Genomic DNA, 15,321 nt, shown 5'->3' with positions numbered 1-15,321 from the left:
GTGGAGTCATCTGGATAGCACTTAAGGCTCCTAGCCATGATGCGTGACAATATGTATGGAATACTGGCGATCAGGGAAGCCCACCCAAGACTTGGTGTTTAAGGTTTTTATTGGAAGGTCAGGCATGCAACAACTGTGTAAATGACCTCAGCAGTTCATACGCCAACCCTACCCTAGAAGTCCAATTGATATAGCATAACCCAAAGTCCCAGGCAGTCAACGTAAGTCACTTTGTTAGCATAAGCTGCCTGCTGTGGTCCAAAGCCTCAGGGATCCAGACACACTCAGATTGGCTATTCCAAGGGCTCAGAGGTTATCTCCCAGGACGTTGTTGAAGGTCAATCTTGAAGACCTTTGGCATGTGCAGGGTTTGGGCAACCCAGGCCTAAGGATTTAACCCGGTACTGAATGCTGCCACTCCTTCCACCTTAAAGCACACCATGAGTCTGTAGAGTGGTAGAACGGGAGAGCAGGAAAGGGCATCTGAGAACATTGGAAGTTTAGTCCAAATCCTGTTTCATAGGTGTGGAAAGTGAGGCTCAGAAAGGGAAAGTCATCTTTAATAGGAAGCTTTCTCTGATGCTCTCCAGATCGATGTGTTGCTTTCTTCCTAAAAGCCCGACAGAACTTCAATGCAACTACCATTTACTGAATGCTTTCTAGGCACTAAGAACTGGACTAAGTGGTTTTCATGCATTATCTCCTTGCTAGCTGTGCTTGTGGGTATTTACATTCATGTCATGTCTCCTCCAGTAGATGGGGGAACTACTTGCAGGCAGAATTTGTGACATAGTCACGTGGGCACCCTTAACGCTTAACCCAGTGCCTGACACATAGTAGGTGTTCAAGAAGTATTGATGGAATAAATGTATAAATGAATGAATATGTGCCTTGGAACAAAAGGTAAATAATGTCAGAAGCCAGAACTAGAATCCAGGCTTCCACTGTACAATCCTTTGAACAATTTTGTGAAAACCACACTAGAAAGGATGACAGTTGTCCCAAAGCTAACACCTCCAACTGGTCAGGGACTATCTATGGATAATCTTTCACTGGCTCATCCACAGAGATACAATCAATAGAATGAAACAAAATCATAAGTCTTTAGTGCTAGAAATAATATTATACAATACTGGTTATTAGTAATGGAAACAGCTTGAATTTCCCCAAAGATGATATGTTTTTTCCTAACTGTGTGCCTTTTCTCAGAGCCTCTGGTGCTTGGGGGAATCCCCATGGCTCTCCCCAGATTCTCCTGCTCAGCCACTAATTCAGCCTGGGCCTTCCCCATTAGACAGGGGTTCTTAACAAGGGTTCCTCACTCCCCAGCAGGTGTATGGATAGAATTCAGGGGTCTGAAGTTGGGGAAATGATTTTTATTTTCAATAACTTCTAACTGAAGTTGTTTATTTCTTTTATGAATGTGGTTGCTAGCAGGATTTGTGATTTTTCTTATCAAAGAAAGCACAGATAGTCTCATACCAAATTATGTGTGTTGCAAGTATTTCAAACTATTGACTATGTTCTTCATTATTTAATAACTGCAATAATTATTAGGTCCACCACTTGCTCTTACTTCAATAAATTAACCAAGGAGCATGTACAACATGAGCCCAGATTTAAAAAATATTTGGTAACTGTATTTCAAAATAATTAGTTTATGTGATCCTAATTTTTTCTATTATTATTTAAAAGCACTATTTCAGATAAGGGATCCATAAGTTTCACCAGACTGCCAAACGTGTCCATCACCCAAAATAGGTTATGATGTTTTGATTCTCTTGGACATAGTGTTGGGTGATTCTTTGATGGCTATGCATGTGTCTATCAAAGAGCTTCCCCTGTTTCTGTAACACTCCAGTAAATGGTCTACCTCACAAACCATACTGTAAGCATTTCAGGGAAGAGACTGGGACCTATTTGTTTGAATGTTCCTAGTACCTAGCACAGTGCTTGGGGCTTGGTAGATGGTGAACATCCTGCTAAATTAGTGAAAAAATAAATAGGAGAGCTTTTCAACATTTATGCCTGGGCTCATACTTATATATGAATTTTTTTCTCTATCCAAAGTACCTCCCTTGGAGATGCCAGACATTTATTCCTATTGGCCTTCTCTCAATCACGCTATTTCTATGACCCACCCCAACTTCTTCCCCTACCTTCCCAGGTTCCGAGAGCACTGCTAAGTAATTCAGTCCATAAAATCAAAGTCAGACTAGAGTTGTGACCCACCTGGGTCACCCAGCTGTTTGTTCAAGCTCAGCTCTGAGTGACAGTTTTGAAAGTTTCAAATGTATAAATAAACATTAAAAATAAATCTCTTTTTTGAGCACAAAGATCTAGTTACTGTCACAGAAGCTACCTAAAAGGATGTATTTCATGCTCTAAAAAGAAATCCAGAAGCGGGATACCCAAAACGTCCTCATTATGGCAACTTTGTGGGAATAACTTTGTAGTTTCTCAAAGGGACTGTTTTGAGTTGGCTAAGAACTTGTATAAGTTCTAACATGTTGACTAAAAAATGGCTTGATTTGCTGGCTCTATACTATCTTGCAGCAATCTTGGAGAAGTTTCAGTAGTCCCCTCCACTTTAAGAGATAAACCCTGGAAATTGACACTCCAAGCAAATGGTATCCAGAGAAAATCAGCTGTAGCCATAATGATATCAGATGAAAGAGACTTCAGCGTGAAAAAGATAACAAGAGACAAAGATGGACATTTCATAATGGTAAAGGGGACTATACAACAAGAAGACATAACAGTCATCAATATTTATGCCCCCAATCAGGGAGCACCAAAATATACCAAGCAACTACTAACAGAACTAAAGGGAGAAATTGACCAAAACACAATTATACTAGGGGACCTAAATACATCATTGACAGCTATGGATAGATCATCCAAACAGAAAATAAATAACGAAATAGCAGCCCTAAATGACACATTAGATGAAATGGACATAATTGACATTTATAGAGCACTTCATCCTAAAACATCAGACTATACATTTTTTTCTAGTGTACATGGAACATTCTCAAGGATAGACCATATATTGGGACATAAAACTAACCTCAGCAAATTCAAGAAGATTGAAATCATATCAAGCATATTCTCTGATCACAAGGCTTTGAAATTCGATATCAATTGCAAAATGAAGCAGAAAAAACACAAATACATGGAGATTAAACAACATACTTTTAAAGAACAACCAGGTCAAAGAAGAAATTAGAGGAGAGGTCAAAAGATACTTAGAAACAAATGACAATGAAAATACATCCTACCAAAATTTTGGGGATGTAGCGAAAGCAGTTTTAAGAGGGAAATTTATATCATTATAGGCCTATCTCAAGAAACAAGACAAATCCCAAATAAATAACCTCGCATTACACCTTAAAGGACTAGAAAAAGAATGAAACCTAAGGTTAGCAGAAGAAAGGAAATAATAAAAATCAGAGCAGAACTAAATGAAATAGAGAACAGAAAGACAATAGAACAAATTAATCTGACAAAGAGCTGATTCTTTGAAAAGATTAACAAAATTGATAAACCCTTGGCTAGGCTCACTAAGATAAAAAGAGAGAAGACACTAACAAACAAAATCAAAAATGAAAAAGGGGAAGTTATCACGGATGCCACAGAAATACAAAGGACCATCCAAGAATACTATGAAGGACTATATGCCACCAAATTCAATAACCTAGAAGAAATGGACAAGTTCTTAGAAACATATAGCCTTTCTAGGCTGAACCATGAAGAACTAGAAAATCTAAACAGACTGATCACAGTAACGAAATTGAATCAGTCATCCAAAACCCTCCCAAAAGCAAAAGTCCGGGACCAGATGGCTTCACTAGTGAATTCTACCAAACCAATCCTGCTCAAACTCTTCCAAAAAATTGAAGAAGAGATAGTACTCCCTAATTCATTCTATGAGGCCAACATTACCCCGATACCAAAACCTGGCAAGGACAACACAAAAAAAGAGTACTACAGACCAATATCTCTGATGAATACAGATGCAAAAATCCTAAACAAAATTCTAGCAAATCGAATGCAACAATGCATTAAAAGATTATTCATCACGACCAAGTGGGGTTCCTCCCAGGGGCACAAGGATGGTTCAACATATGCAAATCCATTAATGTGATACATCATATAAACAAAATAAAGGACAGAAATCATATGATTATATCAATTGATGCAGAAAAATCATTTGACAAGATACAACATCCATTTATGATTAAAACACTTAATAAAATAGGTATAGAAGGAAAATACCTTAACATAATAAAGGCCATATATGACAAACCCTCAGCTAATCTCATAATTAACGGTGAAAAACTGAAGCCCTTTGCTCTACGTTCAGGAACACGACAGGGCTGTCCCCTATCACCTCTGCTTTTCAACATAGTGTTGGAAGTCCTTGCCAGAGCAATCAGGCAAGAGAAAGAAATAAAAGGCATCCAAATTGGGAATGAAGAAGTGAAATTGTCACTCTTTGCAGATGACACGATACTGTATATAGAAAACCCTAAAAGCTATTAGAAACAATCAATGAATACAATAAAGTTGCCGGCTACAAAATCAACATAGAAAAGTCCATTGCATTCCTATATACTAACAATGAAATCTCAGAAAAAGAAATAAATAAAACAATTCCTTTTGCAATTGCAGCAAAAAGAATAAAATACCTAGGAATAAACTTAACCAAGGATGTGAAAGACCTATATGCTGAAAACTACAAGACATTTTTAAAAGAAATTGAAGAAGACACAAAGAAATGGAAAGACATTCCGTGCTCATGGATTGGAAGAATCAACATAGTTAAAATGGCCATATTACCCAAAGCAATATACAGATTTAATGCAATCCCCATCAAAATCCCAATGGCATTTTTTAAAGAAATAGAACAAAAAATCATCAGATTTGTTTGGAACCACAAAAGACCCTGAATAGCCAAAGCAATCTTCAGAATAAAGAACAGTGCTGGAGGTATCACACTCCCTGACTTTAGCTTGTACTATAGGGCAACAATAATCAAAAGAGCGTGGTATAGGCAGAAAAACAGACACGTAGACCAATGGAATAGAATTGAGAACCCAGAAATAAACTCCCATAAATATGGACAGATAATTTTTGACAAAGAAGCAAAAAAACATACAATGGAGAAAAGACAGCCTCTTCAATAAATGGTGCTGGGAGAATTGGAAAGCCACGTGCAAAAGAATGAAACTGGACTGCTATCTGTCACCATGCACCAAAATTAATTCAAAATGGATCAAAAATTTAAGCATAAGACCTGACACAATAAACTGCATAGAAGAAAACATAGATACTAAACTTATGGACCTTGGGTTCAAAGAACATTTTATGAATTTGACTTCAAAGGCAAGGGAAGTAAAAGCTAAAATAAATGAATGGGACTGTATCAAGCTTAAATTTTGTTAATCTTTCTTCTGCACAGCAAAAGAAACCATCGACAAAATAAAGAGGCAACCAAGTGAATGGGAGAAGATTTTTGCAAATAGTGCCTCCGATAAGGGGCCAATATCCAAAATATACAAGGAACTCATGCAACTCAACAACAAAAAAACAAACAACCCAATTGAAAAATGGGCAGAGGACCTGAAGAGACCTTTCTCCAAAAAGGACATACAAATGGCAAACAGACATATGAAAAAAATGCTCAACATCACTAATCACCAGAGAAATGCAAATAAAAACCACAATGAGATATCATCTCACCCCAGTTAGAATGGCTATCATCAACAAGAGAAATAGTAACAAGTGTTGGAGAGGCTGTAGAGAAAAAGGAACCCTCATACACGGTGGGAATGCAGACTGGTGCAGCCGCTATGGAAGGCAGTGTGGAGGTTCCTCAAAAAATTAAAAATAGAATTACCATATGACCCAGCAATCCCACTCCTAAGGAGTCTACCAAAAAAATCTGAAAACATTTCCCCACAAAGACACTGTTCATTGCAGCTTTATTTACGGTGGCCAAGACATGGAAACAACCAAAATGTCCTTTGATAGATGAATGGATAAAGAAGTTGTGGTATATATACACAATAGAATACTATTCGGCAGTAAGAAAAGATGAAATAGAATGATTTGTGACAACATGGATGGATCTTGAGAATATAATGCTAAGCGAAATAAGTCAGACAGGAAAAGCAGAGAAGTATATTTCACTGATACGTGGTATATAAACCAAAAAACAACAAAAGAACACGACAAACAAATGAGAAACAAAAATTCATAAACACAGACAATAGTTTAGTGGCTACCAGAGGGTAAGAGGAGAGGAGGGTGGTAGGTGAGGGTAAAGGGGATCAAATATATGGTGATGGAAGGAGAACTGACTCTGGGTGGTGAACACACCACGTGATCTATAGCTGATGTAATACAGAATTGTACACCTGAAATCTATGTAACTTTACTAACAATTGTCACCCCAATAAACTTTAATTAAAAGAAAAGAGAGATAAACCCTGAGTTGCATTTAAGAATGATGGCCAAAAATTCCCCAAATATGCAGCAGCTATTTATTGTAATTTTTTTCTTCCTGAAATGTAAGTGTTGAGGATCTAACACTTGGAATGAACAGTTATTTTGCTGTTGTTCAGCACATATTTAAGCCCCTTGCTATAGAATCAGAGATTTACATAATCATGAGCTACTTAAAGGGTGAGCACGCACGGGCTCATATTAAAAATTCTTTTCACTGATCAGCATACTTTTATCACATACTAGTCTGGATTAGACACACCTATGGAGAATTAAGAAAATCTGGAATGATGCTTTTTCATTAATAACACCTTCTTTTACCCTCCTCCAGTGCTCCAGGAATGAAAGCCACAGACAAATCTTTCTTGTAATGCTTCTTGTTTTTTTCAGCCACAGAGGAAACAGACAACACAAACATCACCAAAAAACCCCCACAAAAACAAAAACCCAAAACAAAACAAAACAAAAAGGCCCCGTGAAGGTGAACGGTAAGAAGAATTTCCCTCATTCTTCAATGACCCTTGACAGATCAATTGTAAAGATCTGTCCCTTTGCAATTATTAAAAATAAATAATTATTGTAAAAACTGTTGTTTATGAGAAATCTAGCTTTAAAGATAACATTGAGATCTGGTCAAGACGGCAGAGTAGGCAAACGTTGTGCTTACCTCCTCTCACGACCATATCAAAATTACAACTAAACTACAACACAACCATCATTGAGACTCATCTGAAGGCCTACAACTAAAGACATACAGAAGATGCCACCCCAAGACTGGTAGGAGAGGTGGAGAAGTGGAACGGGCTGGTCCCACACCTGTGAGTGACTGTTAAAAATCATGAGAGAAGTCCCAGTAACTCTGGTGGTGAAAACCGGCAGAGATTGTGGCTGAATGAGATGGAGGGTGGCTGAAGTTCCAGGCACTCCTCTCAAAGGGCCGCACATGGACTTACTTGCTGATGGACTTGAGTTCTAGCACTGGTGCAGGAGTTCGAAAGGCACCAGGGATATATGGGGAGGAACTAAGTTGTCTGGCTTCAGAGTGAGGGCTGCCGGGGCAGCTTTCTCCTGGGCAGAGGAACTGGCAGAAGCCACTGTTTCTTTGTTGAGTCCCCCATCCCTGTGTGCAGACATAGGTGATTGCTACATCACATAGGTGGTTGTATGTGATGTACAGCAAGGGAAATATAGTCGGTGGTGTTGTGTGGTGTTGATTGTTGTCTGGACTTATCATGGTGATGGCTTCTTTGGGCATGTAGATGTTGGGTGACTGTCATGTGTACCTGGAACAAGTATAGTATTGTATGTTAGCTATATTTTAATAAAAATCTTAAAAAAAGAAAACAACATTGATTTATTAGGTTTCCAATCCAATAAGCTGTGTTTTAATCATTTTTCACAGCAGATACTTCAAAGGAGAAAAAAGACATAAAGAACGTCTTTAAGACAGTTTGGGATGTCTCAAAGTCTCATTGTATATACAAACTCCTGGGCTGTGTATGTATTAATTTGGATTTTCTTATTTATATAATGAGTCGACAAACTGATAGGTCCTAAGGGCCACCCAAACCTAGGTCTGTTAATTATCTAACATAATTATGGCAAGAAACATCTGTGCTTTCCCCTGACCCACTCCAGCAGAAAGAGGCATTTACACAGTAGGTAGGGGATATTACTGTTATTTTAAAAAACGTATAATTGTTTATGCATCTTATTTAAGTTAATGAAAAAAATAATATTCAAGGGGTTTAGGCTTTTTTCATTTTTTTTTTTTTTATGTTCAATTCAATGACTCAACAGTTATATGCTAACTCTGTATTTCATACAGTTCCAAACTCAGAGGATAAAATTTGAAAATTGTTTGAGTCCCTGCTTTCAGTAGAGTGGGAGAAAATAAGTATATTATAAGGGACTAAGTGCTATACTTCGGTAAAATATTCCACATGGGTATGGAAGAAAGATAAATGTCTGCTTTATTCTGCAAATTATATCCTCCTCCCCTCCTCTATCATCCCCTCTCTGTCTGCACTGGCTTGTCCCGTCTTAAAATAGAAAAACAGAAAAAGCAGAACCATCCCCTAGAAGTCAGCAGGCATCATGCAACCAAGAGGCGACAAGCATGAGGATGAAAGCCAAGTACATTTAGAAGGGAGGGGCAACCAAACAGTAGGAGTCGAGAGTCTCGATGACATCTGTGAAGAGCTGCACGAGGCCCGGTTGCCTTTTCTGGACTCTCAGTTACATGAGGAAAAGAATTAACCCCTATTTGTATAAGCCAGTGTTAGCACAGATTGGTCTGTTTACTCAATTCCTAACTCATACTGCTACTAAACGGTGGAGTTGGGATTCAAATTCACCTCTCCGTGAGTTCAAATCCCACATCATTTCCACTTTATCATATTCCAGTTTATTCAACATGGACAGAAAAATAAAAATAAAAAGACTAAATGGCACAGAAAATGGGCAGTACATAGTCGAGAGTTAGGTGATAAGTTGTGCCTCTCTGCTCAAGTTTTTCCATGGATAGATGAAGTTAACAGTGGTGGAATGATGAGAGAAGGCTTCATGGAGGAGGCAGGTTACAAGTTAATTCTCCACTAATGGGTAGAATCTGGATGCACAGAGAGAGGAAGGCATAGGATGGTGCCACCTAGAGAAGAAAGGAGACATCAGTATCATTGATGAAGGGGAATCATGAGAACATTTGCTCTCTCGTCGGCCTCCCTTTACCTTTCCAATGTGCTCACTTGGAAAAGTGAACTTGAAAATCCTTTCCTTATTCTTTGGCAAAGCATTTGAGAAGCAATTGCGTCATAATTGGTAACAGTCATCAAGTAGGGACAGGTAGAAGAGAAAAGTCAAGTGTCATTTTGCAACAAAAGCACTGCTGATGTAAGACAGACAGCGGAGCCAGCTCGAGACGTGTAGGTCACGAGTAAGTCAGTTTTTGCCCTCTCATTCATTTCTCAAATGAACTCGATAAATCCCCTCACCTTCCTACCAAGATGCCATACTGCCATCCTTATACCAAGATGCCGAACTGCTGCCAGGAAGACCCAGGGCAGAACTAATCATCAGACAAGGGTTTGGAAGAGTATTGTGAGTGGATGCCAGCTTGTTAGGCCACCTGGAGGGCCCTTGAAATGATGACCTGAAATTTATCTGGTGTCTGAATCAGAGTGGAAGAGATCTGGTAGACCACAGAGTCTTGGCTAGATCTATCATTTTCCCTCCATAGATATAAATTTCTACTGAGGGTGCACTTGGGGGGATGAGATAGTTTTCAGCTCCTTCCCTGTCACCTAAATCATTTTTTCCTCCTGTACAGATAAAAACTAGGCATCACTCTCTTCAGATGACCTTGTACAAAAGACCTAGCAACATGAAGTGCATTTAAGATGTTTCCTCAAGTTTTCAAATTCGATGTGTACATTATATATGGAAATGTTTAGAGAACGCTTGGAAAAACTTGTATAAACTAGTCATATTTTGCATAGCAAAAAAAGCTCAGCTAAAGCAATCTCCTGAGCAGCGTTTAGAGCTAGTTTTCCTGTAGTAAATTTTGCCTGGAATTAAGTGTTAATTGGGTTCTCTCTATATTGCTCTTTAAACATAATTCCAACTGCTAAATAAAAATATCAGAGTAAGGATTTTATTTTTAGACTAAGCTGTACTGACCATTGAAATGAAAACAAACTTAAAAAACTCCAGGGATAGGCCTGCATTAGAGACAGGGGAAGCTTTGGGAGAAAATTGAGGAGATAAACTTGGTGGACATGAGAAGGGAAAAGTAATCTGAAACACAGCATGATGTATTCTGCATTGGTTTCCAAGCCCAGTCTTCACGAACTCAGGTTTGACTCCTGTGAAAGCTAAAGCTGCTTAAATTCTTTTTCTTTGAATGGACAGAATAGTTTCACATCAGACCTGTATTTCCACTCTACTGTAACAGTCCATCATGGAGCTTTTGTACCTTTGTCTCTGAGGCTCAAAGCAACAGTAGCAATGACCATGCCTAGAAGCAATGGCAGAAACAGCCATAGTGCAGGTTAGAGCGCTGGAACTTAATGTACCAAGGAGTTCCCAAGGACATTCCAGAGACCCCACCAAGCCCAGCAGCAGCCAATGAGAAGACATAGAGGGCACCTCTTTCTAGTAGAAAGACAACTGCTTACTCATGAGCATGCTGAAGGCTCCAGCAGACAATATAACATGACATTGAGAGGGTCATATGGCTCACATTAGGATGAATCCCTGAATGGATGGGGTAACAGTTGCTGGAACAGCAGATATTAACTTTTTCTAATTTGTATATATAAGTAGCACTAGTTTTGAAAGCTACAAACTACCCAGGCAAAACATTGCTGAAAATGCAATGAATGCAACATAAACTATCTATACACAGAAGCTTGGATGTTCTCCTCCTCTTTCCAGCACTCCCCAGAGATAGCATACCTTACTGCTCATTGTCTTTCTTCTTATCTATATGACTTCTGAGTTCACTTTCTCACCTGTTCCTGACATTTGTCACTATTAGTCAAATGGACTCCACTGTCACCCACCCGTATGTAGGACAGTCCACTCCCTGGGGCTGTCGTAACTTGTGAGATAAGGTGGGAAATGGGCCTGAGAAACCCACCAAATTCTTACACGTTCTCTGACTGGTTCTTGACTCATCATAACATCTCAAAATGAGGACTAGGTAAGCCATCATCAATGAGAACAAATATTGATAAGCTACCCATTGGCATACGCAGCATGTCACAAGACAAAGGACCATTGGCCCTTGACCCTTGGCACCTTCCCTCTGGAAAACAGAGAAATCCATCTCCCCAGACACAGAAAGTCATAGCAGTGCAAAAGGCTGCAGAGAAGCAGAGTGATGAATTCTTTCACCTTATTCTCCCCTGCCCTCATAGTCATCAGCCTTTCAAGAAAATTGTCCTGCACTGTTCTTCTAGTGGTTGTCCAGAGGTCTGCTCAGAGTTCATGCAGTATTGGCACGTGGCCTTCTTTCTGCCAAGCTTGTATATAAATTATTCAGAGATGTATTTCATAAGTAGACTAATTCACCAACACTAATTTACTCATGGTCTTTGTCCAACACAGGGTCAAGTTTTGAGTAAAAACCCTTCTTCCTTCGAATGTATCCTCCCCAACTTCAGGCACCATTCATAAGCCCACGGTTCTTCTGACTGACAGGTTACAAATGGGAGGATCCCAAGATCCCCTCCTGGGTTCAATGAATTTGCTAGAGTGGCTCATAGAACTTGGAGAAACATTTTCCTTACGAGATCACCAGTGTATATTATAAAAGGATATAACTGAGGAGCAGCCAGATGGAAGACGTGCATAGGGCAAGGTATATGGGAAGGGGCATGGAGCTTTCATGCCCTCTCTGGGCATGGCACTCTCCCAGAACTTCTACGTGTTCACCAACCGGGAAACGCTCAGACCTCATCCTTTTGGAGTTTTATGGAGGCTTCATCACATATACAAGTTTGATTAAATCATTGACTTTTGGCCATGATTCAACCTCCTTCTCTGCTCCCAGGAGGTCAGGGGTGGGACTGAAAGTTCCAGTTCTCTAATCACAAGGTTGGTTCTACTGACAACCAGCCTATATATGCCCTTAGGTGCTTTCCAAGTCACCTCATTAACATAACAAAAGACATCTTGAAGACTCTCAACACTTAGGAAATTATACCCCAGCCAGAAAGGGGGGGCATACTGGGGACCTTGAACCAGGACAAAAATGTGTACAGATACATCTCAGAGAAACACAGGACAGATATGGATAAAGGGTAGCAGTGGGGATGGGGGGAGAGGTGTCAACTGTCTGCAAGCCTCATGAAAAACTGTACATTTAACGATTAATAGCTAGGTCACAAAAGACCACGCATTCCATGAAATGTGACCTTTCTGAAGAGTTTTAATGAGGGAAGAACATGGATTACTTTCGCATTTTTGAAAGTTATTTCTGGCATAGAAAGAAGAGGTAAGACAAGGTCTTTGCAACAGTTGACGGTCGAATTTTCTGGGATATAATTCCTCAAGCAGTTCAGCTTCCTTCCCCTCCTGCCCCTCCCTCTTTTGCAAACCCTACACTTTATTAAGCATCCCCTCATAAGGAGTCACTGTCATTCTGTGAATTGGCCAAGCAAAGTAAGAGGCATTGTAGTCTCACATCTTGGTCACTGTGTTGATGGCTGTGATTCAGAAAGCTGACATCTCTATTGAGTTATCTGCTTTGACACCTCACTCACTAGTTTTTGAGACATTTTAATTATCTCAAGGATGCCATTAGAATGCATGGACAGAGTCACAAGTGCTTCCAAGTCCAGAATGCTCATGTCGTTTACGCTATTTTTCACAACGTAAGTGACCTCTGTGCTCCTTTCTGCACTGTGGTTTAATGTCTTGTGGACATACTTCTTCCTGATGCACCTGAGTGATTTGATAAACTGCAAATCAGTCCTCTGGGCTATTGGCACAGCTCCCAGATTGTGAACCAATTGTTAAATAGCCATGTCTCCCTTTGCAATGTTAGTGAGAATACAGGTATTTCCAACTCTTAACCTTGCTGAAAGGCAGGGGGACTTTTACTCTCGCAGATTTCCCAAAACAGTGTTTCCTCAGAAGCTCTTGGGGAAGGATTTGAGCAGAATCATCTAGATGGGTGGCCGGTTGGCTCAGTGGTTAGAGTGCAGTGCTCATAACACCAAGGTCGCCAGTTCGATTCCCACATCGGCCAGTGAGCTGCGTCCTCCACAACTAGATTGAAAACAATGACTTGACATGGAGCTGATGGGTCCTGGAAAAACACACAGTTCCCCAATATTCCTCCCCCACCAAAAAAAATCATCTAGATGAGGAAACTATAAACTGTCTCAGAAGGGCAGGATTTTAGATACGGTGTCTGAGGCATGGGGGCATTGTGAGTGCAGACTGCAGTTGTTTGCGACCATTTAATTAATAAGGAACAGAACTCAGAGATGACAATAAACAATAATATGAATAAATAAGTCCATACCTGCTACATCCGAGCAATATGAGTAATAAATGTGCGCAAAGACAATTTGATGTGCGTTTTGATTATATTAGCTCATTCGGTTCCCTATGAAGACCATAATTTTAAGTCCAAATTTTAAAGGAGAAAACTGAGGCCCAGAGAGATTGTATAATAACTGAAATACCTGGAATTTGAATCCAAATCTTCCGCAGCAAAGTCTGTGAGCGAAAAATAAATGTCTACTGAAGGATGTAAAGTGAGACGAATTTTCTTGAATAAATAGGTTAATTATTGAAAACCTATCTGATGGATGTCTCAGGCATTTGCACTTAGGAGACCATCATGTCTTATAAATGAAAAAAGGAATATGATTTACAGATTGTGATGTTGATATTTTACATGACTGAACAGTGTCATTGAGGAAATTCCCCAGACAGAGTTATTATTTTTGTGTGCTGACAATGCTTAGGATATCTAAGGTGGAAGGGTCCTAGCCCCTTTCACTCTGCTCATTGTTTTAAGGAATCTGAAATAGTTAGGATGGGTCAGCCGGAATTGCCAATATTTTCTACAGTGTAGTAAATGTACGTTTCTCTATGATCCTACAGAGCGTCTGATTCCATCTAGTTTTGAGAATGGCCATTTAAATACTGTTTTTTGTTGTGATGGTTCAAGGTAAGGTTTTCCATTTGCATTTTTATTATGTTCTCAAACCTTCCTTCTTTGGACTTACCTACCACTATTTAAGACACCTAGGAAGTAGGCGGCAGAGGATTAACTTTTGTTTAGTACCTGTTATGCGCCAGGCACAGGACTGGACTCTTCACATACGTTATGTCATTTAATTATACAAAAATCTTATAAAGTAGATGTGGTTCTGATTTTTCAGGTAAAAAAATCCTCGATATTTAAGGAGGTTAAAAAAACTTGTCAGTGGTCACATCGTTCTTAAGGGATGGAATAAAGAGCTGATCCCAGGTTTAGCTGACACTACGTCTATTATACTACACTTTTTGATATTTTGAGTATTTAATCTTGTCTCTCACTGCGTTTCCCCGAAAATAAGACCTAGCCGGACAATAAGCTCTAATGCGTCTTTTGGTATATATTTTACTATAATATAAGACCAGGTCTTATATAATATAATGTAATATAATATAATATAATATAATATAATATAATATAATATAATATAATATAATAATACTGGGTCTTATATTAATTTTTGCTCCAAAAGATGCGTTAGAGCTGATGGTCCAGCTAGGTCTTATCTTCAGAGAAACAAGGCACGAACTTCTTACTAGGGTCTTATTAGGTCAAACATTATTGCATTCCTTTCCTTCTTTCCTTTTGCCTCTCTCTGTCTCTCTTTCCCTCCCTCTTCCGTCCCTCCCTTCTTCCTTCCTCCTTTTTCCTTTATCTCTCCCTCCGTCTGTGTTTTTTCTTAAGTGAAAAGATGAAAGACTGAGTACTTGTAACAGAAGCTTTTTAGATCTCTTCACTTCTTTATTATATTTTCAGGCACCCTTTCATATGAGTATGTATTAAAATAGCAACTTGCACAAATGTCAGCTGATGTCATCTCTCTGCTATAACTTTTGCAAGGAAAATCAAATTCGAGGAGTTTTTGTTCCATGATTTTGGCCTGAGTCTCATAGTTGCCACTCCAAAACCTTGTGCCCCAGTCCTCAAAGTGGCCTTGTGTCAGGCACAGGGCGGGGTGTTTGACTTTGAGACATAATGCCGATTATTGATTCCTTTGCTGTGAGAGCTGTAGGGGACACTTAGCAATCATTTCT

At 39.3% G+C, this 15,321-nt stretch overlaps 1 long non-coding RNA gene across 33 annotated transcripts in view; it reads right to left on the bottom strand.

The window, feature by feature from the left end:
• The window catches only part of LOC109443351 (protein LRATD2), a 530,125-nt gene that overhangs the window by 124,412 nt on the left and 390,392 nt on the right, over positions 1-15,321 (bottom strand). For 3 of the 33 annotated variants that reach the window (XR_012490836.1, XR_012490848.1, XR_012490834.1), the window contains one exon: positions 5,244-9,160. The exons of 29 other annotated variants lie outside the window; for them this stretch is intronic. This is a non-coding gene — a long non-coding RNA (protein LRATD2). Of the gene's footprint in view, positions 1-5,243; positions 9,161-14,948; positions 15,320-15,321 lie in introns of those variants that run through there. One more of the 33 variants, XR_012490841.1, reaches the window with a different exon arrangement.

This window comes from Rhinolophus sinicus, linkage group LG12 (assembly GCF_036562045.2).
Source record: "Rhinolophus sinicus isolate RSC01 linkage group LG12, ASM3656204v1, whole genome shotgun sequence".
Lineage (NCBI taxonomy): Eukaryota > Metazoa > Chordata > Mammalia > Chiroptera > Rhinolophidae > Rhinolophus > Rhinolophus sinicus.
This window is presented reverse-complemented; position numbering and strand designations above follow the sequence as displayed.